The 26,186-nt window shown below is 41.3% G+C and overlaps 1 protein-coding gene and 1 long non-coding RNA gene across 14 annotated transcripts in view; one reads left to right on the top strand and one right to left on the bottom strand.

The window, feature by feature from the left end:
* Nucleotides 1–26,186, bottom strand: part of NRXN3 (neurexin 3) — a 1,031,986-nt gene that overhangs the window by 340,430 nt on the left and 665,370 nt on the right. The gene's annotated exons all lie outside the window — the stretch shown is intronic.
* On the top strand, nucleotides 16,814–21,815 carry LOC148056816 (uncharacterized). Its single transcript, XR_015702263.1, has 3 exons — nucleotides 16,814–16,947; nucleotides 19,993–20,083; nucleotides 20,985–21,815. It is a non-coding gene; the product is annotated as an uncharacterized LOC148056816 (long non-coding RNA).

The raw sequence follows: 26,186 nt of genomic DNA, 5'->3' as shown, positions 1-26,186 counted from the left end.
ACATAAATTCACAACATGCTATCTTGATAAACATTGCAGTTAGCGTTCTTCACTACCATTCATGGAATCATAAGCTGAAGGTGAAGATAAATGCTCTCCTCCTGGCTTGGCACAGCCTGGGAGTACTGGGAAAGGTTTTATGTTCAGCACAAGAAGCCTTTAGCATCACACTGTAGCTTTTCCTCTTTGTATACAAAAGTGGCACAAATGTCTTTTTACCTCAATTGTGTTTATTCTGCCAAACTCAGAGTATGTCTGTACAAAAAGACATAACTGTCTTACTCCTCTCTGTGCTCAAAGCCGGCTTAAAATGAACCAGCTGCAGATACACAGCTACATTACTGTGGTGCTGTGCCCAGGCTAAGACGTTCTCCCACTCAACAGGTCTCATTATCTGGGTCGCAGTGCCAGACTATCGCAGCTCTGTAACTTCTGGACTTGATCTTATTCATGTCTGAACAACTTCAAATTCAGGCAGAGAGATGTCCTATCTTTCTCCATCTGTCCATTCTGTCCACACCAGCTCTGTTTGAAACAGTATTTTCAAGCTCCATCTTAAAAACAGTTTTTTGAACTCACTTCACCTGTCCACCTCTCTTTGGAAACTGTCCAAAACCTGCACCACTGTAAGGGTTAGGCATCTTCCTCTCATCTCCAAATTCCATTTTCTATCACAAATTTATACGCTTTTTTTTCTTAGGTAAAATTTGCCTTTCTGAATTCAAAGAGCCCTTGTCCTCCTTGTTGCTTAACTGATTGGTGTAGTTACAAGGAATAATCATCCCCCCCTTTGCTCTACTAGGCTAAATAAATAAAGTCTTTTACAAAAATTTTCTGTGAAGGACTTTCCACTCCTCAACAACCTAGAAGCTCTTCTCTATGTGTTCCAGAAGAAATTAATCTTTCTTGAACAGGAGGGACCAAAACCAGACACATTTTCTAAAAGAATCCTCACCAGTGTTGTACACAATAGAACTAATGCTTCCTTATTTCTGCTGGAAGTATGACAGGTCTGCTGACATATCCTGGGATATAATTTGATATTTCCATCCCCTTTTTATGTTTCTTTGGAACCCTTTGTTTCACAAAACTGCATTTTACATCTCAGAGGAGTAATTTCACGCACAACACTTCTGATCCCTTTTAATTCCAAGCAAAGACAAACTTAATCAGAAAAAGTTCAGATCTACATCTAGGCACAAATACCTTGGAATCTGAGTATGTTCAAACATTGTGTTTAACTGGATCTATCTTTTCTTTGGTGCAAACAAAAAAAATGTTCCTACTGGGGTTCTGACATTTTCAGTTCTTGTCGAATCTGCGTTGATGCAAAACTTCAAAGCAATTGAATATCACAACTGTACCAAATGTTTTCCAAACCAGTTTCTAAACCCAGTTCTTGTTTGGAAACAGCCAAACAGTCAAGAGAAGAAGAATGTTCTCCATCTCTCTGAACTGGTTTACCCATTCTTAATCACTCTGACTCTCTTTCTGAGTAAATTAAATACAAGAGCATTTTGTTCTCAGAACCCCCTTCGTGCTGTTTGCAATCCTGCTACAATGCATGAGATCCTGCAAAACCAGCATGGTTTGTCAGCCAGAATCTGACACCAGCCTTGGTCTCTTTTCTCTCTAGTGGCTCTTGAAATTCAGCAAGATGATTCAAGTGCTGCTGGAGGGAGGGAGGGTATAGCGATGCCATCCAAACCACTTTCCAGATAATTGCTGAAGAACCCACAACAAATGACACCAAATAATCTCTTCATTACAGGTTTTAACCAGCTCCTCTCTGGAACATGATTAACTTCAATTTTTATTAAACAGACCTTGCCAGGTATTTTCTATTACTTTGTATGTTTTTTCCACTGGATGTCTTAAGACATTTCTTCTGCTGTGGAACTGAATTTGATTTTGAGCCAGGTTTTCAGCCAAGGTAAATCTGTGCAGCTCTGCTGAAGTCAGTTCACATCACCTGAAGAGCTTTCCTTCAGCAGATTTTTTTTTTATCCCAGTTGTTTGTTTAAGACAGAAAACAAACTCTTTATACTGTTTATTTTTGTATTTTAGGTCAAATCCAGGATACTAGCAGGAAACTATATAAATTAATTCAAGCTTCTCTCCTGACAACTTGGTTGCATTTGGAAAAACTAAAGGAAAAACATATGTATTAAAAAAAACATACAAAGCTTGGCTACAAATTCCTTATTATTAGTTAAAATGCTCTGTTAAAAAATGCGAAGACTTCATTTTCAAATTCAGTTTTTAATTTCAGCAGCATTTAAACCTTTTTTCCCTCCCAAATAGAATGGGAAAAGTGTTAGGGAATAAGAGTCCTGCTTTGTTAGATCAAAATGAGCCAAGTGATGTATATGTGGTTAGGGACATGGTGTAACTTGTGGAACAGTAACTTAGGGAAGCAACTACTAGTTTCATTTCCACCAATGACACGCTTCATAACTCTGAAAACATTCCTTTATTTCTTGTGCTTCAATTTACCTGTCTACAAGACGACAATAATGATTCAGACTTCGCATGGCACTTTGAAATTCAGAAATGAAAAACGCAATCTAAATGCTAGGTATTAACATGCAACTTTTTTTTTCATGTAAAATATAGGACAGATTTTAATGGTTGTAAAAAAAATTGCACTGAAATTTTGGATATTATATTTTCACTGTGTTCCTATAAGATTTTAACTCAGATCCTCCCCAAGTCTCCTTTCAGCTCTGTTATATTTTGCACAGGTATCTTCTGCATTGATTTGTCTTTGGTTAGGTGGGTGGTATTTTTTTCAGAATGAGAGATTTTCCAGGTGTTCTGTACATTAACAAATGGCATTTGAAGCAATCCAATATAATTTCAGCTATATTAATTCGATCTACTTGTTATCCTTGGAACAGTTTTTGACTGCAGAAACCAGCGTTTGCATCTAATGTAACAAGTACTGTAAATTGCCCTTAAGTGCTTAAAAATTATCTCCAGACTGTATCTGGCATCCATTTGTCACATAAAGGCAGCAAGTATAAGGCTTTTATCAGCAACATCCAACATTTGTATCTGAAAGCTAGTGAAGAACTGCCAAATGGCGACAAATTTTGCTTGAATCTAACCTAAGTAAGATTTGAAATAGAAGAAAGTGAAAAATGTTGTAGCCAGTTAACACTCTAGCAAGCTAGATAGCTCCCTTCACAGGTATGGCAAGGCATATCTCCTTTAACTGCTCAATAATTTTATCTACAATTTGGAGTACATATGTCACAGTTGGATGATAAGCCTCTAGTTCTTATGAAATTAGTTTACAGCACATGACAATCCCACCATGTTAAGGTCAGACCAGAGTTCTTCCATAATACAATGAACTAGCTAAACAGACACATACCTGCATTGTCTGTCTGCAGGCTTGAAGTCTGAACCCCTGAATGCTTAAACTGGGAAAATTTTTACTGAAGTAAAAAGAACAATGTCAGAATAATCGTAATGCTTTCTACCTCTAAGTACAGGTGCCATTAGTCTCATTTTCTAAATGTAAAACCACAGTGCTTAATTTTAAGCACTTACAACTAAACTAAATAATTACTTAAATGTCTGATTTTCAAGACTCATGAACTGCAGCTCCCAGTGAAGACAATTATGGTCAAAGGTGTTCAGGCTTAGATCATTAACAGTACTGAGGCACGTAAGTCTTACTCGGTCTCTTTGTTTTTCAATTTCCTCAGTTTGCAGATAAATATCTAAATAGGTGCTGGAAGCTGCTGCATGTATGAACAGAATGGAGAGGCAGGTTCCCTTCCTCACCTTCAAACTTCATACTTTTTCTACCCTACCACGGCATCAATAATCCCTATGACAGTTGAGACATGCATAGGAAAACCTCCTAGTTTTTTTTTAAGGGTCTGCCAAGGTCCATTCTCCTAGATTAGAATGAAAATGTTTTTTGTATATGGTTCTCACTGTCACTATCTGCCTCCTAAATTCAGCTTGTTTCTTATTATTGGTTCTCACTAACTTTTCTTTGAAGAAAGTTAGGACAGAATTTGATCTCCACCTTTCCCATGCAAAATAATTTGGAGATATGAGGTATTGCATTGGTTGCCTTTTAGAGGATTTCCTTTCATTAAAAGGCACTAAAAATCCTTTGAAAGAAAAAGACCTTTTCCTTCACCTTAAATTTGACATGGCAAGTAAAGATCTTAATTTGTGGGTAGGCAAAGCAGGAGGTAAGGCTCTCTGGTTCACTGAATGAACTTCATGTAATCACATCAGAAGTCTGTACAGAAGCAGAATTAACCAGGAATGGTTCTTTAGACAAACCCCTTGAAACTAAGCAATTATTTGAAAAATTGGCCCAAACCCTCTTTTATTTATGCCAGTTTCATTGAGATACAAATTCACTAGCTTCTCTAGCACTACTTTCAGGTCACAGCCATAGTGAAAAAAGAACCAAACCCAATCTTCTTATTCCCAGCTCATAAGCAACATGAATTCAGCCTGGGGTTTATGAAATCACTTCCGTGCCACATATCCCTCCATTCTTCCTCTGCCTCATTTGCTGAACAAATGAAAAAAAATCACTTTCCGTGAAAAAGCAGCAGTAATGAAATTATAGCTGTGAAGGTAACCTTAGCCCACTCTGACTCCAGTACACAGCAGCCTGCTAGCTGCTGTCCCAGAGAGCTGCACTCTTCAGTGGCCCAGTAGCAACCTCATTAACTCTGGCTTCCTACAGGACTAGGATACCATTTTGTCTCACCTGGGTCTTCCTTGCATGTGTCTGGGGCTGCTTTTCTCCCTCTCCTATTGGGTATTAAACTGATGATGAGATTTCATTCAATGATTATATAAGGTCACATGCATTTTTAGCTTTATAATTAATCTTTTTTTTGTTTGTTTTAATAAGAAAGAAAGATGTGGAAAAAAAAGGAAAAGAAAATTCTCCCTCAGTGCTGCAGTGAAATCTTTAACCAAGCAACACATAGTGTAAGGGTTGTACACTGTATAGAATAATGTTTTCTCCATCATGCTTCAAGGATAAAGCTGGAAGACGAGTAATGAGAATATGGAATCAAGAGGCTTGGCTCAGTCAGGGTTTCTGATTTCTGTTGCCAGTTTACAAAAGAATGTGCTGACTAATTAGCAAGAAGACACGGATTGGGGATCGGGACTCTTTTCAGTGTCCCTGCTTCTTTGTCATGTTGTCTCTGTGCTGCTGGTAAAGGGGATAACAATATTTCCCTCCCCTCCTGAGGAGTGTCAAGAGGCTCAAGTAGCCCCAGAGCTGCAGCCAACAGGCTACACTGCACTTCTTCCCCTCTCCCCCCAGCTTCCGTGCGCACTGAAGCACAAACATGCCTAGCTCTAAACCCTGTCCTTTCCTTAGAACTGAGGGAATGTAGGGTCCCCAACACGTCCTGTTTACACAGGTTTCAGCATATGAAATGAATGAACGAACTACTGGAGACACGTTCTGGGAAACATTCCCCATCTCTGCAAGGACACAGACAGAAGGATGAGCTAGGCACAGCAGAGAGAGTGCAAACACCTATTACAATCAAAGACAGGGTCAGGCTTGAGTCAAGTCCTGCTCTGAATTTCAGGCTCCCACCAGAGTCCAGAGAAACCGCTTTTCAGAACTGAGAACCAGCTCTGAGAGGGGATGTATAACAGCAGAGATACTGGGAGCAGGGAGCTGAGGTAACTGTTTGCTTTTTTTCTCAGGACCTAGAGGGAGAAGAACAAAACAGGAATGAAGGATTTTACCAGGGAGGAGGAGGACAATGTAGGCAGCAAACACCCATCTGCTACAAAATGACCAGAAATGTAAGATAGAAGAAAAAATCCTACAAAAAGATACTACACTGTCAGCAAGAAAGGACTACTGCAGAGGGGATCAGCAAACAGCCTTATTCTTAAGGCCCAGGGATTTTAAATTTTAGAGAGATTAAGCAGACATATGATACTGGTGCAGGAGCAGAATATCATGTCCAGTTCACGCTAAATGTGTGTGAGTCTTAATACTGCTTTCATTTTCTTGATACTATTTATGACAGGAGCTCTGTAAGAAAGATATCTAATACACATGGCATACATATGTTCCCCATCCTAAACCCCAAATAGGACAGGCTTCTGCTCAGGGGTGGCATTCCCCTCTAAGAGCAGCCTGCATTAGAGATCTGGCATACCACAATACCACATTGTCACTCCCACGCCATTTGTCCCTCCAGTCATTATGAGAAAAAGAGTAATGCACAGTAAACGAGGAAGGGCTAAAGGGCTAAATGTTCCTCAGTGCTTTCAGGCAATTATTAGGGTATTATGTACCCAGCTTCCCTACTTGAAATGTCTCTGTCTATCTTTGGGAGTCCAATAAACCACATCATACCCTAAGGATGTTTAACTTCCTCTACATACTGCCTCTTTTTGCTAAGCCAGCCAAATGTGAGGTTGGCCTGTTTTCAGCACGTGACAATACAAATTCGGACATAACTGGCCAAGTTCAAGTGAGGTATATGCCATGCTTTGCAAAGAAGGAGATGATTAGAACTTAAGGAAACGTAAGTCAAGTCATCTTAAATCAAAGAAATGGGGTAAGACACAACCTATGCTGTAGAAGTAAAAGGGAAAAAAAAGATTACTTTGAGCATATCTTGAAAAAAGTCTGGGACACATTCATGATGGCATGATATTCCTCAAGGGTGTTTTCTTAAAGGATATGCAGACTGGCACTAGCCACAAAGCAGCAGGCTGAGAAAGACTGTGGGAGGGAGCAATAGAAATCTGGAAGAAGAAAGCAGGATGGTCTAAAGCAGTCATGTGCTAGAAGGCTGAAAATAAACCAGCTCACAAAAGTAGCGTAAGTTGTTATGCAACGGTGCATGAGATGCACAAGCACCCTCGGATCAGCAGCAAAGGCAGGAAAGAACCTTTAGGCATTAAATGCAGCATCCGTTATACAATTGCTTTCTCTATGTTACCTTAGGAGGAGATTGGAAATATGACTGTGTCTTATTTATTTATTTATTTTAAATTGCATAAAGGAAGCCTGTTTGCAAAGGAATGAAGCGCAACTTCACTACTCTTGAGTGCAATTATTTAATTTCCTTGACCTTTTTCAGATGTGGTCAAGCGGCTCCTGGCTCTTTTCTAGCTATTGGCTGATACGTTGCATTGCAACTCTACTACTGTTTTCAAAAGTATGGTAGGATTCAGTCTTAAAATGTATCTATTTATGCTTACTGTCTCCTACAACCAGCAAGCTACCCTCATGGCAGACCAAGTATGGTTCTGCAGTGCGCTGCATTCACTCTCTTGTTCTCCCCACAAAATGTCTCTTTAGCGACACTGAGAGTCTCTTTGAGCACATACACTTCTGCTCCACAAAAAATCCATCCACATCCTTAGTGTGTTTCTTTCCCTGACGTATTTTCATTTTGCATAGTTTGTCAGGTTCCTCTCTGTCTCCAGCTGTCATTCAGACTTCAGAAAGCTGCTGGGACTGAGATGGAAGCATGGAAACATGTTTCAACTAAGTTTAGATCCAAAACTGGCACAAAGGGGAAAAGAAGAGGTCAAATACTTTCATTACTAGGCTGCTGGCCTTCTGCTGATCCAGGGCAGGAGCAAGTGAAAGTGAATCATGTCTGCTGATGGTTCAGGACCCTTCTGACAAGAGTTTTGTGGATATGGATCTGATTTTCAGGGAGATGATCAACGCAGCAAAAACAACAAACACATACTGTTATACTACAAGCACCCTAAAAGCCAGAAGAGGTAGTCTTTTGGGGACTACCTCAACAGTGAATACAAGGAATGACTGCATAGCAGAGATTCCCTTTCTGGCCATATAGGTGAGCTCTCTAAGTCAGCGTAAACATATGTAGTGAGCTTAAATAACCATCACTGTATACATATGCTGTAAATAAAAAGAGGAAGCTGGCAGACAGGCTGTTAATTTAGTATTGTACCCATATTCAATCAATTAAATTAAACAACAATGCGGCACTTTACCCAGGTACACCAACACACTACATATATCCAAACTAACATGCCCATATTAAAATTCTTCTAAAGGCTCTAGCTAAAGGGCTAGTTTCCTTTTAGCTGGAGTCAAAGGTATGATGAGAAAATGTACAGGATTTTTATTACCAATTATGAGGGTATTCATGCAGTGCTGCTTAAATATTATCTTCTAAAACTTATAAAGGGCAATGTAAGGGGTAGTTCTTCAGAGAGCAGGAGACCAGACAATTAGAGCTCTTAATTACAAGGCAATACCCAAGAACTTCAAGATCATACCCAGACCAAACTCTGTCCTTTATATCAATATTCATCCCCCAACATACATCCCTTAAAAAAAGTCTACACATCATAATTCTCTATCATGTTTTTAAAGAATTTTAAGAACATTTCATGCACCAGTTAGTTCAAAGATACTGTGATATATTACAAGTTCAAAGCTGCAGCTTCTCTCTTTCCTTTTATACATCATTTTAAGAAGCAAAAGTTAAGAGAAGGAAAAGTTATGTGCAATTTAATATGCCTCTTCTCTCAAGGTTTGTACTTGTTGCTTTTATCCCAAGATTGTTGTAGAAAATTCTTTACCACAGAGACAAAAAACAGCATATACTGTACTGTTGGTTGTGAAGCACAGTCAGAACACCTCTTTGAAAGAATATAGGAAAATACAGACCAAGAATGTTATGTCCATAGAGAAGCACAGGTCAAGCATCCCCAGCCACCTGCAGTTGCTCCCAGTTAGCTACCATCTTGTATCTAGACATCATCATAATGGGTGCAATACCATTGCCAAGAGAGAACATGAGCAGGTGGTGCAGTACTATCTCTAATTCATCATCTTAACCAGTGACATATAAAAAGCAGTGAAACATAAAGTGCTATTAGACCTGAAAAGCTGCCATAATTGCAACAGCGCTGCTAACTAACCGTTCAGCCCCATGTTCTGAGTAATTAGGACAATGGTTTATGACCAGCACTTGGTGGCATTAGCAAAATGAAACAGGAGATTGAGCATGACGGGTGGGTTGGTAAAGAGGAGGAGGAGGAGCTGTAAATTACAGCTTCAAGGAATCACCTGTTAAAAGCCATGTGTCTGTCTTTATCAAAAAGGAAAAAGTTCCCCATATCCAATGGGTAAGGAGATTCAAGACAATGGCAAAATGCTGGTCTTTTGCAAGAATGTTTTTGACTTTTTTTTTTCTTCATTTCACATACAGCTCATGTGATTTTGCTCTGACAAGTCAGCAGGAGAAAGAAAAGTCTAGCAGGCAGGCTTTTGCAAGATAAATTCTGTGCGCTTAAATGATTTGAGAAACATGTTAGCTTACTTCCTGTTAGGATGAAAAGGCTGATGCTGTAAGTCACCTACACTGCAGCACTGTAAGCAGCAGGAAGAGACTGGGGGAGTTCAGCTGATGCAAAGAAAGAAATACCCCCAAGGGAGGAGAAGCCTTTGCTTCATGCTCTCAAGTGCTAGGCTTACAACAGTGAAGATTCTGTGGAAGATGCAAGAGATGGAGATGCACGTTATTTTTTTTTTTCCAGAGCCATGAAGAAATCTACTCTGAACTCCAGCACAACTCAACCTGTCTATCTTTCTTGTTTTAATTCCTACTTGAAGTCCAATAGTTATGTCTGAACTAAAGAATTCCTTTTTTTTTTTTTCCCCAATTCTTTCAGTGGGGTTGGGAGAGGGGATTTTTGACTGAAAATTGCCAGCAGTGGTGACTTCCCTGCACTGTAGAAAACTGTTCTATAATTACTTAATCCCTATTATTTAAAATGTGCAGATTATTTCTAGTCTATATTTGTCTAGTTTAAACTTCCAGCCACACAATAATGTCACACTTTCACTTTTAAAAATTAAAAATCTGTCTATTATTAAATTGCTGTTTACCATTGTAGGTAACTGTAGATTGTGATCATCACCCCTCCACCTTCTCTTTTTCAGGTGGATACCTTTCATCTCCCGCTAAAGGGCAAATTTTCCAATCCTTTTAACAATTATCACATTTAAGAATGAAGCCCCTCTAATATAATAGCAGCTTTAAGCATAAGAAATGGATCACAGTCGCACTCATGCCAAAACCAGATATATTTATTCCTACTCAATACTCTCCTGTTTACATATCTGGGGAGTGATTTAGTCCTTTGGCCACAACATTATCCTGAGAGCTCGTAGTCATCTGAGTAACAGTCATGACCCCAAAGTCTTTCACAAAAATCACTGCTTCCTAAGATACTCTATAAGGATGCCCTACATTCTTTGTTTTAAAACTGATGCATTTCAAAACAGCCCTTTTAAAATGCGTCTTGCTCAGCTGCCCTCAATTTACAATACAATTCAGTCTAACAGTGACATTTTGTCTCTGAATGTTTGGACTACCCTCTGTTTGAGCCATTCAGTGCCAGGTGGTCTGTGAAGAGGACTTGCAAGACACCATTTCCCTATACATATACTTATGTTTTCTTCTCCAAACAGCTGCTTAAGGCACAACTGTACACCCTTATTCTTTCAGAGGATGCTGCAATACATGTAGCAGTGGCATTGTGAAGAGAAGAGAAAATAAGCCAACTCTGCTGGATAAGGCATAAATAAAGGGTCATGCTGGGAGACCGGCTCAGCAGAAGGGAGCTGGCATATGTGACATATGAGGGAAGCAGGAATGACCCTTCTCCACGTTTCAGATAACCCACTGGTGGGGCTCGGTGCCTCCCTACATCTGAAACAGCAAGCTCTGAGACTGTCATTGCTGTCCCAGGCTCTGCATAAAGGGTACATGGCAAGGGGGCGTTAATGGGGAGAAATACATCTGAGAGCCGTGGAAGGAGGAGCAACGGGACTGAACAGATTATATTTTCCTGTTAGGAAATTGATTTTTCATGGAGAAAGATCTAAATTAACAATCCTTTCAACCTTTGGTTTTGGCAACATAATCAGCAGATTCTGAAGAGGAAAAGCAGAGGCATTTTCCTGCTGAAGAAAATATCCTTTTCTTATGGGGAGTAGAAGTTTCTATAGCCTCATCCCACCTGCCACATAGTGGTGCATGCCACATAACAGCATGCCTGGGGAAGCTGGCAAAGGTAATGACATTTCTTCTGAACCCTTGAAGGTGGATAAAGAAAAAGGGCACTCGGTCCTTCCCCCATTCTCTTTGAGCTGTCACAGCGATGTGCTGCACCCATAAAACAAGGCAGGGGCCGCTGAGGAATTCACAGCTCTGAGGGAGTTCATTTCCATCCTCCAAGAGTCAGAGGCCTACAGGAAATATTGTGGTGAGCACAATGGCAAGACCAGAGAGTGAAAAAGTGTGTTTCTGGATTTACTGCCATTTATTCTGAGCCAACCAACAGAATCCCAAGTGAGAGGGTGAGGAACACAGGGTGCAAAATTAGTCTGCATTTAAATAAGAGACGTGTGGGTTTGGATCCCCACCCCACCCCTTGCTCTGTTTAAACAGCCCAGTGCTGCCTGCGAACAAAGCCTAAGAAGATTATGTTCTGTGAGGATAATCTCAGCTTTCTAGTGCTGTCTTGGCTTCAGAAATACAGCATTCCAGTTTTCTTCCAGGGTTGTTTCAATTCCTTTCCCATCAACTCCTATATGCTTCTCCGGCTACTCCCTGATTTCTGAGGTGAAATGTTTTTAATGTTACAGTTATCAAGGCTCCTTGGATTTTCCTGCCATTCAGGCTTGAGAGGGACGGATTCCCCACCTGCAGGCAACAGGATTAGGCAGCAAGCAACTTTCTCAGCGATCCAGGTACCCCTCAGAGAGCAGTGGAGCAGCATTCCCTGCGTGCGTGGGGAGCCAGCAGTGCAGAGTGCCTTACTGCCCGCCCAAATGCATTATCCCATCTGAGCATTAAATTATGCAGAAAATATTCCAGCAGCTCAAATACTGAGCAAGTGGTAATGATGTTGTCACTTTGGCAGAACGTGTAAATATCCCTGTAGACCGATAGTATTTGCAAAGAAGATGAGCAAGATGAGAGAGGACCCCTTTTATCTGCCCTGCACAGCTCCTATGCCGGCAGGGGGGCTGGCTGCTGGCTGCCGGCCAGGGGACAAATGCTCCCATCCTGTCACACCCTTTCCCACTCACAGGCAGACCCCCTTGCCTTCCCTGCTGCAAGAATGAAGGGCAGCGCAGAGCAGCCTGCCCGGCAGGCACTGTGAACTGAGGTGAAACATGCTGAAGCCCAAAGAGCGGCATCTGTTTATGCTGGGCTTGAATTTGGCTCCATGCCTGCCAGAAGACTCGAGAACATGCCATGCAGGGCTTTGGCCTGCTTTATGCAGGCTGGATCCATAGGTAAATGAATGTCAGGGCTATTTTACACATTTGAATACACTGTGCATAATGTGCCTTGGCTACAGATATTGTGGCTATATTTTGGGGTACATGTTGCCTCATTTACATCTACCAGCTGTATATAGAACGTAAGCACAACTATTAAGCAAACTGATAAACATGCGGGAGGAATGACTGAGAAAGAAAGCAACACAAGAACCAAGAGCAGAAAAACTGCTAAGAGCTGCAGCCCTCTCCTAAGGCAGGGTCTGGGGCACCTGGGAGCCCACTGCACAGGACCGGTGCAAATCTCTTGACTTCCCTGTGCCAAGACCACGGGATGGATCTTGTCCAACTCCTGCATGTCATGACCACGTTAAATAGCCTGTGAATGTACCTTCTTCTTCCTCTGGTCTAATGTAGGCTAGTCTACATTGTATTTGGTCTTATTGTGTTACCTTTAGTCTTTTGTTTCAGCTGTGAACATGGAAATTTGGCACTGACATGAAAGCAACAAGCCAAATAACCAACATCACATAAGTAACCCAAATAACAGTAATTGTTCTTTGTGGCACCAAGTCCTGCAGTGTCGACACCAAACCAATTCCTTTGACTTCTATGGATGTTTGGCCTGAATATGGACTGACTGAATCAGCCTGCATCCTACAGGCTGCAGAGGCAGCGGAGTGATAGAGGAACAAAATGAACATGAACTAACGTCAGGTTCACCCTCAGGCTTAAGAAAGATTGAAAACAGCCAGTACAATGCCTCACTCCATCTTACCCCATTGATTCAGAGGTGCTGCATCAACATTTTCCAGAGTCTTTTACATTAGAGCTTGGGGTGGGAAATCCCAATTCCCAGTAAGGCCAAACAAATGCCAAAATTAATTCAAAAAAACAAATGCTGCAATAAAACCACTTATTCTAATGTAATTTCCTTTCCATTGACATGTTGCAAAGCACAGGCAGGAGCACACCTCCCACAGGAACATCTCAAGGGCATTTTATGAGATTTCTCTCAGTCCCAACAAAAATGACCAAGAAATTATCTAGGTGTTACAGAGTACCATTTCTTAAAACATGTTAGAAAGCTCTAACGGATGCAATACAGTCTCTATAGTCAAGAACTTTCAATTCAAAGTACTCCATCAGGGCATACATACAGCACAACTGATCACAGCCTTCCTGATGTGGCAGGCAGTAGCTACACACAGTACAAAGGACTGAAAAAGAGACGAAATATTGACACACTTCTGAAATACTGTAAGAATACTTAATGCCCTTTCAGATCACATAGTTGCCCTGGGTGTTAAGACACGGACACAGTAAACTCCCCCAAGGCCCAGCTCCTGCTGAAATCCAAGATGCCAGACGAGGAGCCAGCCAAAGCACTCCTGTCTCTAAATGCCCAGAGGTTTCCTGATGCACAAGCTCCTAGTGGCCTCTGCCGTGGATCAGCTCCTCAGTGTGAGCCTTTTATTCTCTTCCCACAGCAATCAGGGTCTAAAGCCTCATGCCAGATATTAGAAAAAGGATCAACAATGTGAAGTCTGACATCACTTGGTGATATATGACATGAGCATGTACGTATGTGTATGTAATTCTCTGTGTGTGTATACATGCAGACGCACACCCTCAATAGCCTGTGTTTGCTAAGAATCGTGACTCTCCAAGTCCCACAGCCACACCATCAAAGGAACACTGCCCTAGCCAAGCAAGGAAAGAGGTACTAAAATGACAGCCACTTTACATTTTTTATGAGGTTTGTCTCCTACATGTCTCTGTACCTCCGCAAAGCCCTCTCATCGCTGCTTCAAAGTCCATCTTGTTTCTCTCAGCTGATTAGGAAGTTTAATTCTTGCCTATCTATCTCCCCACCTCCCTGCCTGTCCCTGTGCCCTTGGCGTCAGTGTGTCCCGAGAGCAGAGTCTCTATGGCGTTCTCCTATTATACTGTCTTTTCCAAACACCTCTACCACCACTAATTTCTTCATGCTGTCAGTCACACACAACTACTTCTGCTCCTGCACCATCTGCTCCAGGCAGACAGGAAAGTAAATTTTTGTCAGGCTCACTGTTCCCCCAGCCCGAGCGAAAGGAGCACACGCTAGGCCCTGGGGAGCTTCCATGCTCCCAAGTCCATATTTGTACCCTAATTCTGTCCCAAATCCAAACTAGGGCAAGAACTGGGTACATGTCAACCCTCCCACTTAACACCCTAGTTTTCATGAATGGAAAACCTGGAAAAATGAGAGGGTGGGGAGGTGCCACATGATCTCATCCTGGTAAAAGATCGAGATGACTGGGAGACCAAGACTTCATGGGGCAATACAGTATACGTGCAGAGGTAAATTTAGCTATGGCCTGACAGTCTTGCTTTCCTGCTTGTAAACAGAGATAATCACACTTCCCTAATTCATCATGAGTGTTGAGAATAAACATAAAAATTCTTGAGGCACATCTTAGCATAAGAACACAACTCACAGAGGCACAAAAGATCTACAGAGGCCATGGCAAATCTTTGCTTAGCCTACAGAGGACATGCTCATGGAAGGCTGATTGCTTCCCAAATGGAACAAAACCACCTTAAAGCCATAAAACCTCTGGAGTACATCTAACAGTACTGGACAACCCCTTCCTTCCACAAGCTCTTTCAACCTCTCTTTTTTCCTCTACCAGTCATCCTAACACAACCCAACAGTCTGAGTTTGAGTAAATACTCTTGTATACTTTACTAATGCCAGTTCAACAAAGCCATCATTTCACTAGACTTCCTCAAGGCATGCACAGCTCAGCCTCTTCCTTTCATCCCAGAATCCAAGGTTTAGATGATCCTCTGTGGCTAGAGAGGGTGAAAGCCCTGGGTATACATCAAATAATTCAGGAGTAGAATACATATCAGGAACTAAAACCAACTGACCTCTTCTTTGTCTCTGAGCTTGGTCCCTGTGTTTTCCAAGCCTTTGATGGACCACTAAATCACTCTTCACTCCAATGACATTGAGACTTGCAGGTTCCTATGCCAAACTCTTAATTCAAAGAAAACTATCCAGGGGGTCAAAACAAAGAAGTGTGTGGTTGTTCTTCAGGAAGGACAAGTGAGATAACATGGTAATTTTATTTAGGTTCTCTTTGTAAAGGATTACTAATGTTGTAGCAAATGATGCTTCTAATCTATGCAGCACTGCGACCTCATAGCAAAGAAGTCTTATTGAGCAAGCTGAATCCTTTTGGCAGGTTTATTCGCTCATAAGGAATTCCTTTCATTATTTAGTACAAATAAAGATATACCTTCATGAAAGGCTCATGCTGCTCACATTCATATTTGATAGCTGAACAGAGAGCTAGAGCTGTTTGCCTGTTCCACACCAGTGTGCAAGAGAGGTTCTCTTGTGAGACCACTGATTTTTCAGAAGAATGTTGGGTTTTCATGCTGAATTGGACTGATGGTCCATCAAATCTTGCCTTCTGCCTCTGAACTCCACTGAGGGAGTGAAAAGAGCTTGCAGCATGCTTGGCTCATCCAGCGAAGCCAGGCACCACAGGGAGAGACTCCTTTCTGACCTCTACAGTGATTAGATAATGACTTGAAGCATGCGATTTGATTATCCCTCTGTTAGAGCCTGAATGTGCCTCTGAGTCACTGTCCATGAGGGCAGGGAGTGAACAGGGACTGTAAACAGGATTTCTAACTCTCTCTACTTTAATTCTACCTAGGATTAAAAGGAAAGAAGTAGAGTCCCTATATATACCCTCCTTCTGCCCATCCCTGGTCTCCTCTTACAGCAGCACTAGCCTGCCACCATGCTCACAGCCCCCAAAAGGTTTGGAGCTGGGCTTCGAGAAAGGCAAGAGATACTGCATCTCCCCTCCTGCTCTATGAAGGCTGCACACAACCACCAGCAACTTGTTACTATTTTGAGCAAATGTATCAACTGGGTCCTGCTGCCCAGTGGCAATAGATGGTATAAAGATGCAGGTTTTGTTCACAGTGCAAAACTGTACTTCTTTTCAGGCCTCTGCTCTGCGTTACTGGCTGGCCCTTTGGTCCCATACTATTGAAGACTGTGAGAACTAGATGCTGATCATTTGCTGTCTGATCCTTCAGAGTCCTTGCACTAACAGTTAAGTAGTCTTCTCTAACTCATCTGTCCTCAAAGATAAATAATCCACATTTTCAGTATCTCCCTCACTTACAAACTTCAACAGTCAGTGCATCTTTTTTCCCCAGATTTTGCCAATGCTAGGAAAACCTGAAGCAGAAGTGTGTGCTCTGATTATGTCCAAGCCAGAAACTGCAAGTGCAGAATTCGCTAGGGGAAATCACTGCAAAATAAACAGACGAATAAGATACTGAACATTTTGCAAGCCTATAAAATGCTGGGCTGGAACGGAGTGGGCAGGAACTAAAGGGCTGAGTGCCAATCAGGATAGCTGAGGGGTCTGTTAATTTATCCCCCAAAGATTTCCTCCTCCCTTAGGTTGTAACTAATAGCACAAACTCCTATCTAATGCCACTAATGCTATTATGCTGGAAATCCCAAACCTGAGGAGGAAAAAGGCAGTGTGTGGCAGCAGATGCCAGCAATCAGCCAAGATCAGAAGCAGAGCATGTCTCCTGGCTATATGTATGAGGTAAATGTTGACTTCATTTCCATCTGCATCCCCCATACTCTGCTCCCCCGAACCCTCCCAGTGCCTCCTCTTCCAAAACTCTGCTCTGATCATGTTAAAATGATAACTGTTAATTTATTCTGCTTTTCTGGTTGCTGTGCTAACCCAGAGCTTGTACTGCTTGGTGTCTAAGCAGCTTGTCCTGGGGATATGGTTAAACCTGCCTTTGATCAGCATTTAATCCTTCAAGGTGCTCAGGGGGCTGCAGTCTAGTTTCTATGTGAAAGCAATTAGAAAAGATGGAAAGGAAGGAACAGAACTCTCACTCTTCTTCTTCTCCCTGCCTCCAAAAGAAACATTATGGACTGGGGTGGTTGTTACAGTGGGAGGAGAAGCTGCTCCATGGGCCTGGCCCAGATCTGATGAATGCGAGAAGTGGGAACCCTGGCCATCAGGAGCCTAATCTGTCTGTCTCCACAGATAGCCCAAAGATCTGGGTTATTTTGTTCCTCAGCTAAATATAAGCTGCTTGTTAGGGAGAGAAGCTTATCCTTCCCTCCCTTCCTTCCAGCCTCCATCAGGCAGGACAAGCAGAGGTAGCATTTTTAACAGATGGAAGCCAAGTTCTCCAAGGGAGTCTTTCAAAGTAAATAAATAAAAACTAACTTGTAGATCCTACACACAGCTAAATATGTATGTCTAGATAAAGCCCTAACTATGGGGTACAGCCATCTGCAGGGATGCAGAAGCTGCAGATGAAAAACAAGGGGAGGAGATGGGGAAGAATTTGAGAAGGCAAGACTAGACTGGATGAAGAAAGGCAACAGGTGCCAAACTTCCCAGAGAAAGCTACCTGGAACAGGATTCTGTGAATGCTCTGGAACAGCATCTCTAAGAAAACTCCACACCTAAAATCGCTTAAAACTAAGTGGTGTGAGGTCCACATCAATGTATTGTCACTGCACAGGACTTCCCCCAATAGGGAAAATGCACCATCCATTTTAGCAGTTTACAAGAACTTGGCACTTCCAAATCAAAGAGCAGCACAGTGCCCACTTAGCCCACATATTTTTGGTCTCAGACTCACAATGTAGAGGCCACAAAATGGTATTTTTTGACCTCTCTGTACACAGAGCTTGTTCATCACAATGATCTCGCACACACTTTCTTGTTATTAGCTAGATTCTGTCAGGTAAGCTCTTGGTATCACAGAAATGAGATACAATACAGCTTCTTCATCTAGCTAAGGTAATTCTAGAGTGCCGATCAATGTAGTTACCTAGGAAATGTATCATCAGGATATTAAAGTTGGGTATCGTTCCCCAAGTGCTGTGGTGGGTTACTCAATTTGAGATTAAAGGTATAAATCTAAAACCAGATGGAACCATAACAGGAGGTCTTTGCCACTGCTACCACTTATATATGGCTCGGTCTAGTAAACCTGGCACGTGCTGTAGCTCCTGGATTCCACTTGTTCTGCAACAGAATTGTTTTGTGCACCTGGATGAGATGCTTCCTTCCTCTAGGCCTCAGTAATCTTATGATACCTAGTTTCCTTATGAAACTCAGTTTTCAATGAAATGGAATTAATGATATTGTCCTATTTTGGTAGGATAGTTTTAGCTGGCTCTAGACATGTAAACAGCTGTGAAATTGCAAATAATTTATCTCATTTGCACTTGCTTACAGTTACAATGTTGTAACTCTTTGTATGCTCTTATGTATTCCTGCTCTGTAACTGGAGACAGAAATTAGGATTTTAACCTGCCACTCGTCACATAATAAAGTACGAGTCACTCACCTCTTGTATCTAGAAAAAAATTCTAGCAACTACATGTAATTTTGAAGTACCAAATAAACTTCACTGCTTGACCTAAGTCTCACAAATCTTCATGCCATGACACCATACTAAAGGACTGCCAGCTGAATGAGTAGCAAAGAAATGAAAATCCCTTAGCAGTTAAATACATGACTTGTTCAAATACCACATAGGAGAAACATTTTTCATCTGGTATGGAAAATAAATTAGAAACATGTCAGCCGCATTTAGACATATGTTAAACTCTGTGAAGCACCCCTTTTTATCACCTTTAAAACATGTGGGAAATACTGATGATACAGGGTTAAACTGGTCTCTGGCAGAACTAAAGCAGATTCCAGGGGTGACCCTGCAGACAGGAGCTCCCTGCCATCCACTGCACCCTGCTCCATAGCTCAAAGCTGCCTCGGGACAGGCCCTCGCCTCTTCTTTCCCTCTTCTGCTGCTCCAAGCCCTGCAGCCTTACAAGGAGTCTTGCTTTCTCATCTCTTGTTGTGCTCTGCAGCCCTAAAGAAAACACCGCCTGTGCTCTTCCTCCCCTGCCAATACACAGAGCATTAGCTTTGCTACAGAAAAAAATCACTGCTACCCTAGGCGTGCTAGCAGAAAAGTAACTGAAAGGCACTTGAAATAAAGAGTTAAATCAATCACAAAAACATGTCCCAACACCCCTTACCTGAGCTTCAGCTTTCCTCACCCATTTTTTTTCCTTCTCAGGCTTTTCCAATATAGAAAAAATTGTGTAAAAAAAAAAAAAAAAGGCCAGCTAGCTCAGCAGGAGCTACATGCTGATCAGAAAAGTTTTGCTTTGGGGGGTGCAGGTTTGGGGGTGGGAGGAAATGAAGCAAATAAATGGTATTAATCCTTTAAACCTGAGAGTTTTAGCTACTGCATTAAAAAGTTGGCAGTGGTATCTTCTAATCCCAAAGCCCAAGTGCAGCGTATTATCCAGCAGACTGCATTCCCACACTTGACACCTCCCTAAAAGCTTTGCCACATGTGTGCCAGTTTTATCAGCTACCTGGAGGACTAAAAGAGAACTCGCTCACTAATTCCCAACCTTATAGCAATCCTGCTCTGTTCCTTGAACAGCGGGGTGAATAGGGCACTATCTTTAGAAAGCCTTTGCTTGTTCTGTTATACCACCTTGCTTCGCTATTAGCCCTGAGCCCAAACCCCGCTACTTAGGAGAAGCATCAAAACCATTCAGTGGTTGCCTAATTCTGCTCTCCCTGCTTTGCCCTGAGGTGTGCATGCCTCTGCTGTGGACCCTGAAAGCTGATGAGCAGTTCACAAAAGCATGATGAAACAATGCAGGCCAAGACATGAAGAATCCAGGTAAGCCTGCAGGAAGAATTTAAAGTCAGGATAAAAATAACAGAATTAGCCAGAAATGAGGATTAACACTAGACAACGTCAGTGACAATGAGTGATGAGGATTCCCAGTTGCATGTCTAATACCAAAAATATCTCCACAAGTAACAACCTCCCCCTAGCCCCAGGAAGAGTGAGCTCTGTGACAGTAAGCCTATGACAGTAGCCAGTGTCACACCCTGTGGTGAAAGGACAGCAAACACTGCTGTTAAGAGGGAATTGATGTAGTCTAGCAGAACAACTGATGTATTTGGAATAAACAGGCAAGAGTTCAGACACAAGATCTTTTTCAGGTTAAAAAACTAGTCTGTTGTAGTCCAATTTTGTCAGTTGATTTACTAACCTTGCCTCATTTACACACTAACACCATTATTGCCACAACACCACTATTAACTACAATCTGGTCTAGTAAGTTTTGGGAAGATGTGCTCCTGCACTTCTTAGGTCTCATCCTCATTTCTAGGGATAAGCCTTGAAACAGCAAGTTTCTTACTAGCAGTGAAAGACCTGTCACGCTGCCTTGTCAATGGCCCCTGGGTGGCCCAGCCTCCCCAATACCATGCTGAACCATCTTCCTGGTCCTGCATCAGAGGGATAAGGAAACACCACCCAGTTAAAAGTAGAATTTGGCAGTATAAATAATATTGATGTTTAACGATTCTAGGTCCCCTACTCCTTTGCAAGTTCATATATAAATGCAATATTTCTCCAGGTCTTCAAGGAACATGATACCCATCCTTTGATCTTGTCCTTTTTCGAGTTACAAAATAAGAGTTCATATTAAGATTTGGGGGGAGGGACAAACCGGTTGGAGTTTTTGTGTAGCATTACAACGTACTGAATGTATTATTTTTCCAAATCACAGCTTCCCTTGGATTCTGTCACGGAAAGGCTGACACACAGGACAGACCACGGAAGAAATTAGATCATATGCAATCTGTTACTCTCTCTCTTTTTTTTTTTTTTTAAGACACCTGAAGCAGATAAAAAACAGAGAGAGGGTGTCAGATCCCCACTGGGTATAAACTGGCATAGCTCTGCTACAGTCACTGAGTAGAATGAGTCAATATACTGATACCTACTGAGAAGTTATCCTGTGTATCTTAAAATATTAACACCAGAGTCAACATGAAGTAAAAGGGAAAGGGGCTTTCACCTCATCTGTTCAGATCTCCAGCCTAATGAATGTACGACTTCCCTAAAATACACACTTGATAAAATGAGCCTGGCTGAGTCAGAGAGGCACTGCGGCACCCATCTGCCCCTGCCGATCACCCTCCTCCTCCCAAACACCCACCTTCCGCCCCAGAATACATACGCCTTGCTCTGCTGCCACACTCCTGTGTCGGGCAAAAAGTCCCCTGTGCCAGAAGAGGAAATAAAAATAATGGCCTAAGCAGGCTTCTAAAAATCAATTATCTACCTGCATTTTTTTATTTACAAGTAAAATGGTCCCCATTCTGCTATTACTGATATCAACGTAAACCTGGAAGATTGCTGTTAAAGACAGCAGAACAGAACTGGGATCAGAACCAGTACTCTTCTGTTGTACCTGAACTCTACAGCATATTTTGGCACTACGCAATGTGCAGTCTCACTTTTTCTTGTGCACTTTGTACTAGATCATGAACACATTATTTAACCTTGGGAAACATCAGAAATTTTCTTCATTAACTATTTTATCAGCATCACCCTCTGTGAGGCCAATCCATAGCTTCTTGCTCAGACAGAAGTGTCCAAAAATCAGATTTAGAGGAAATCACATTCAAGTGGTACTTTGCCTGGCTGTTAGATGATGAGAAAAATCCTATGGTATTTACACATATAACAGCTGAGAAACAGACAGTGCTGGGTATCTGTGGAGGTACCTTATACAACTTTTTGTACAGCACTCTCTCTCCTAACTGCAGGAGCCAGTACAAAAGACAATTTCCATGCTCTGAAAGGCTGGAGTTTGCAGCCTGGAACGAAGGATAAAGAACAGCAGCAGCGCTGTCCTCCTTGGATCCCAACACAAACCATATAGCATAGGCAGGACCTATGCATTGCCCTCCTCTGTGGAGTGAAGCTTTCCAAATGTGATCCATTAGATGCAGTATTTGGCCTCATAATCTCTCCCCAGCACTGGCAGACACTTATGAACCAGACTGGAGAAACTTAGGGAATTCTCAGCTATGTCATACAGCAAGAGAAATAATCCAAAGGATTGGACTCCCCTGAAAATCTCTGGCATGGGTGTGGTTATGTCTAAAACCAGAGTGGACTGCAGTCACCAGCCTTTGGGGATTTCTGCTGGGTTAGGAAAGTTTAATAAGCAGACATGCTGGGCAAAGGATTAAAACGCTTCCGTATTACATGTCAGGAATAAACACAAGGTGATTCAACCCAATCGACTTAAAGCCTTCTTGTTCCTGTCACACATGTAAATGCTACTGACCATCACCTAGAGACGTGCTTCTCTAGGATAAGCATTTTTCCCATCCAAGGGAGGTTCCTCGTGGTTAGATTTGAAGGATCACCCTGTCCTTCCTCCCTTCCCAGCCCCTGCTTCCCTTGGCAGCATTCTGGTGCAGATTTTCTTAGATAATAGAGTTGCTTTAATGTTTTCAAACTAAAGACTTCCTAAATTGAAAGATGGTCTTTTAAAAACTGCAACATTTTACTTCTCAACATTTTTCATTTTTGAAACATTTAAAATGCTAATTCTTTTATCAAAAATGTTATTGGAACTGTTATCAAAATGGTTATAACTGTAGTAAAACCCCTTAGAACATGAAAAACAAATCCATTTTGAAGCCTGTGAAACAGAAAAAGCATCAAAACCTCTATATTGAAAGGGTAAGTTGAAAAATATTTTCCAGCCCAACTCTTTAGAAAGGCAGGCAGTTAACCCACTCCTTGCTGCACTTGCTCCCTCTCCTCTCTTCTCTGCAAATGCAAGAACTGAAATGAGGCTGGCATTCATCTCCTTTCAATGTGGACACAACAAAGACTAATTTTCCACAGCCTACCTACCTACAAACCTACCAACCAGTGTTTCTAGGGGGCTAGCTACTCACATACCCCCAATTTCATGTACAAATTATGTACTATACAGCTTAAGGACACTCTGAATGGACTGCTTTACTGGGGCACACTTTGCAGGAAGAGACACGGAATGCTAAGTGGTCCTGACCACATGCATATAACCACTGCTGCTGCAGGCACACGTCAATGGTAACTCCTTGGGTCTCTCCCCAGAGCTATTTAAGCTGTGGAAAGTAAGCCCAATGAATAGGAATTAGAGATCCTGCTTGCCTTTTACCTCTAAAATGCCAGTACTAGTGAATACCTGTATGGGAAATCAACAACAACAAAAAAGGGCAAAAGTAAAACCTTTCTTGAGACACGAATTAAGACCTTTTTAAAGTGTAATGCAATGGTGCACAGCTGTCACAAAAGCCACTGCACTCTGATCCTTCCTCTCCCTCTTGTTTAAATGCCTTATAGAGGTTCAGTGTAACAACTAAAAGGGTTGTCACGTTTAATGGAGCCAATGATGGCTAAATCTCAATCCCTGGTTAATCATTGGCTCTTGCCAGCATGGTAAAGCTGAGCATCCCAAATCTCCAGGACAGTCATGTTAATGGAATAAGCAAAAAAGTCAAGTGAGATGCTATCTGAGCCTGCCTGATGAGATTGCAGTTTGCAGACAACCCTGGCTTATCTTAGATGATGAACTATCAGGGATAAACAGAATGCATCAAGTCTGTTTCCCCAAGACCTTGACTTGCTGGTGGTAGGGGAATATGAATAACATTTAGGCAGCTCAATATAGATTAAATGAGGAACTGGATAAGATCATGGTGTTAATGAATATCCACTTTAAAAATATCCCCAAATACCTAGTCCAATAACCACGCAATGCAAAGGATTAAGCTTCTGGTATACATTATTTTAGGACAGGTAAATTAAGGGTAAAATCAAGGACTCAATTCTAAATGTAATGGGTGTAAGAAGACATACATCATTCTTTCTATCTGTACACTTGCAATAATACCTGACTTTAACATAATCAAAAACTATTATGTATCTCAAAATGCTTTACAAAGCTGGGTCACTATTGTAATTCCCACATACAGGAGGAAACTGCAGTAAGTAATTTGCATAATTTGGCTAAGATTATAAAACCAGAAAATGGAAGATCCAGAAACAGATTCTCAGACTCTGCTCTCCTGCAGATTCACAAACACATAGCTATGTATCAATGATGTTAGCAAGAAACAGTTTGGTAAGAAAGACATAGACAGAAATCTTGCAAAATAAAGACTAAATATTGTCCCACACATCTGTGATCTCATCAAAATTATATATTCCATTTGATAACTGCCACTGAGAAACAAATTTTAAAATGTCTAGTTTAGGTATGCAAATCCATAATGTGCAGAGACATGCAGGGATTATTCACTTATGCAAATGTGACTGTATTATATGTGCCTGAACAAGGTATTGTAATGTATTGCATTAACATATTATATTGTTTATCCTAAACAATGTATTGCCTAAACAGTGAATTGTTTGGGCTTTAAATTTATCTAGCTTTAAACACCAAAAAAACATGGTATGGCACCTAGCCATAGGTGGGACTGAGCCACAGTTCAGGCTTGCTCCAGTAGCAGGTTACATACAGCCTGGAATTTCTTGGTGCAGAATTAGTGCGGAAGTTCACAATGAAATATTTTAATAACAGAATCAACGATACTTCAAGAAGTCCACAACCACAGCCTGGTTTGGAAAAACCTACAGGACTTGGTTCATTCCACAGCGGTGGTTAAAAGAACACCATGACCTTATTACTGGTGAATGACACTGCTCCGTCATCTTTGAATGCTTTTTCTCAGAATCCCACTGATACCAATTTCAATTTAAAAATTCCTCTTCAATTAAAATCCCAGCTACAGAGTCATAATATGACAAACATCTAGTTTTAAGGCAAAACACTTGGGAAGATAGCAGGGTTTAGAGTATTTGCTTCCAGAGCCCCAGTCATCTACAGCTAAGATCCAGAAATATTTCTTATTCCTCCTGCTGCTCAAGTCACACTGTATCAAGTAAGGGAGAAATAACAGCAACTATTTTGGGAGCCTTCTAAATGGATTAATGCTCATGTAACCCAGGCTTTCAGAATGGTTCTAATGGTATAGATGAGCATTTTTGTTTTCATTTGTGTCCAAATCTTTTTATGACTAGCATTGGTTGAGAATTTTCCACTGAAGGGTAATTCATCAGAAGTAAACTATTTATAGGAATTGTTCTATCTTTGGATTTAAACAAGTTTCAGCATTTAACAATAAGGCTTCAAGTTTCATTAAAAACATGTTTTGTTTGGAAAGCTTAATAAATAAGTACTTAATGAAGCTAAAAAAATGTCAAAGATTGAAACTCTTGTAATGATGGTGTTACACCCATGATGATCAAAGGATATAAATGAGAAATATTTGCTTTTAGTAGACCAACCGGTATAGAAGGATAAAATACAAAACATAAGGAACACAAACCCTATTCAGGTCTAAAAGTGTAACAGCAGCTTTCAAAGCTACATGCAGGTTAAGACTAATAGCTCTGAATTTAACATTGTTATTTAATAAATTAATCAATTTGAGGGAACAGGTTACTGCTACCTGTAGGTCTGTGGGGAGCGGTACTAGCAATAGTAATATACTCTCTCCCTCTGTGGGACAGAGAGAGAACTAATTATTGCCTATAGGATGTGAAGGAGTTCACAGGCAGCAGGATGTAAAAAGAAATACAACATACTATAAATCAATATTGCTATACTGAGCCCTTGATTTTTAGAGTCTAACAGTTACAAGTTTTAGTTTCTAAGATCTTCCTTTGAAACTGCTTTGAAGGACTCTCTTGAGGATCAGGGCTGATAGGTTAGAGTGGTTATATGTGAAAAATGTTCTCCCACTGTTAACTGGATGTTTCTATTTACTGAGTGTCTCTGTGAGTTCACCATGGTACATGACAGGTTTCTGGTCTCACCAGCTTCGGATTCACGAGAGCCTTTGCAGCACTGGATGAC

This window comes from Nipponia nippon, unplaced genomic scaffold (assembly GCF_047370975.1).
Source record: "Nipponia nippon isolate SJK-2023a ecotype South Korea unplaced genomic scaffold, ASM4737097v1 scaffold_11, whole genome shotgun sequence".
In the NCBI taxonomy this organism is placed as follows: Eukaryota; Metazoa; Chordata; class Aves; order Pelecaniformes; family Threskiornithidae; genus Nipponia; species Nipponia nippon.
This window is presented reverse-complemented; position numbering and strand designations above follow the sequence as displayed.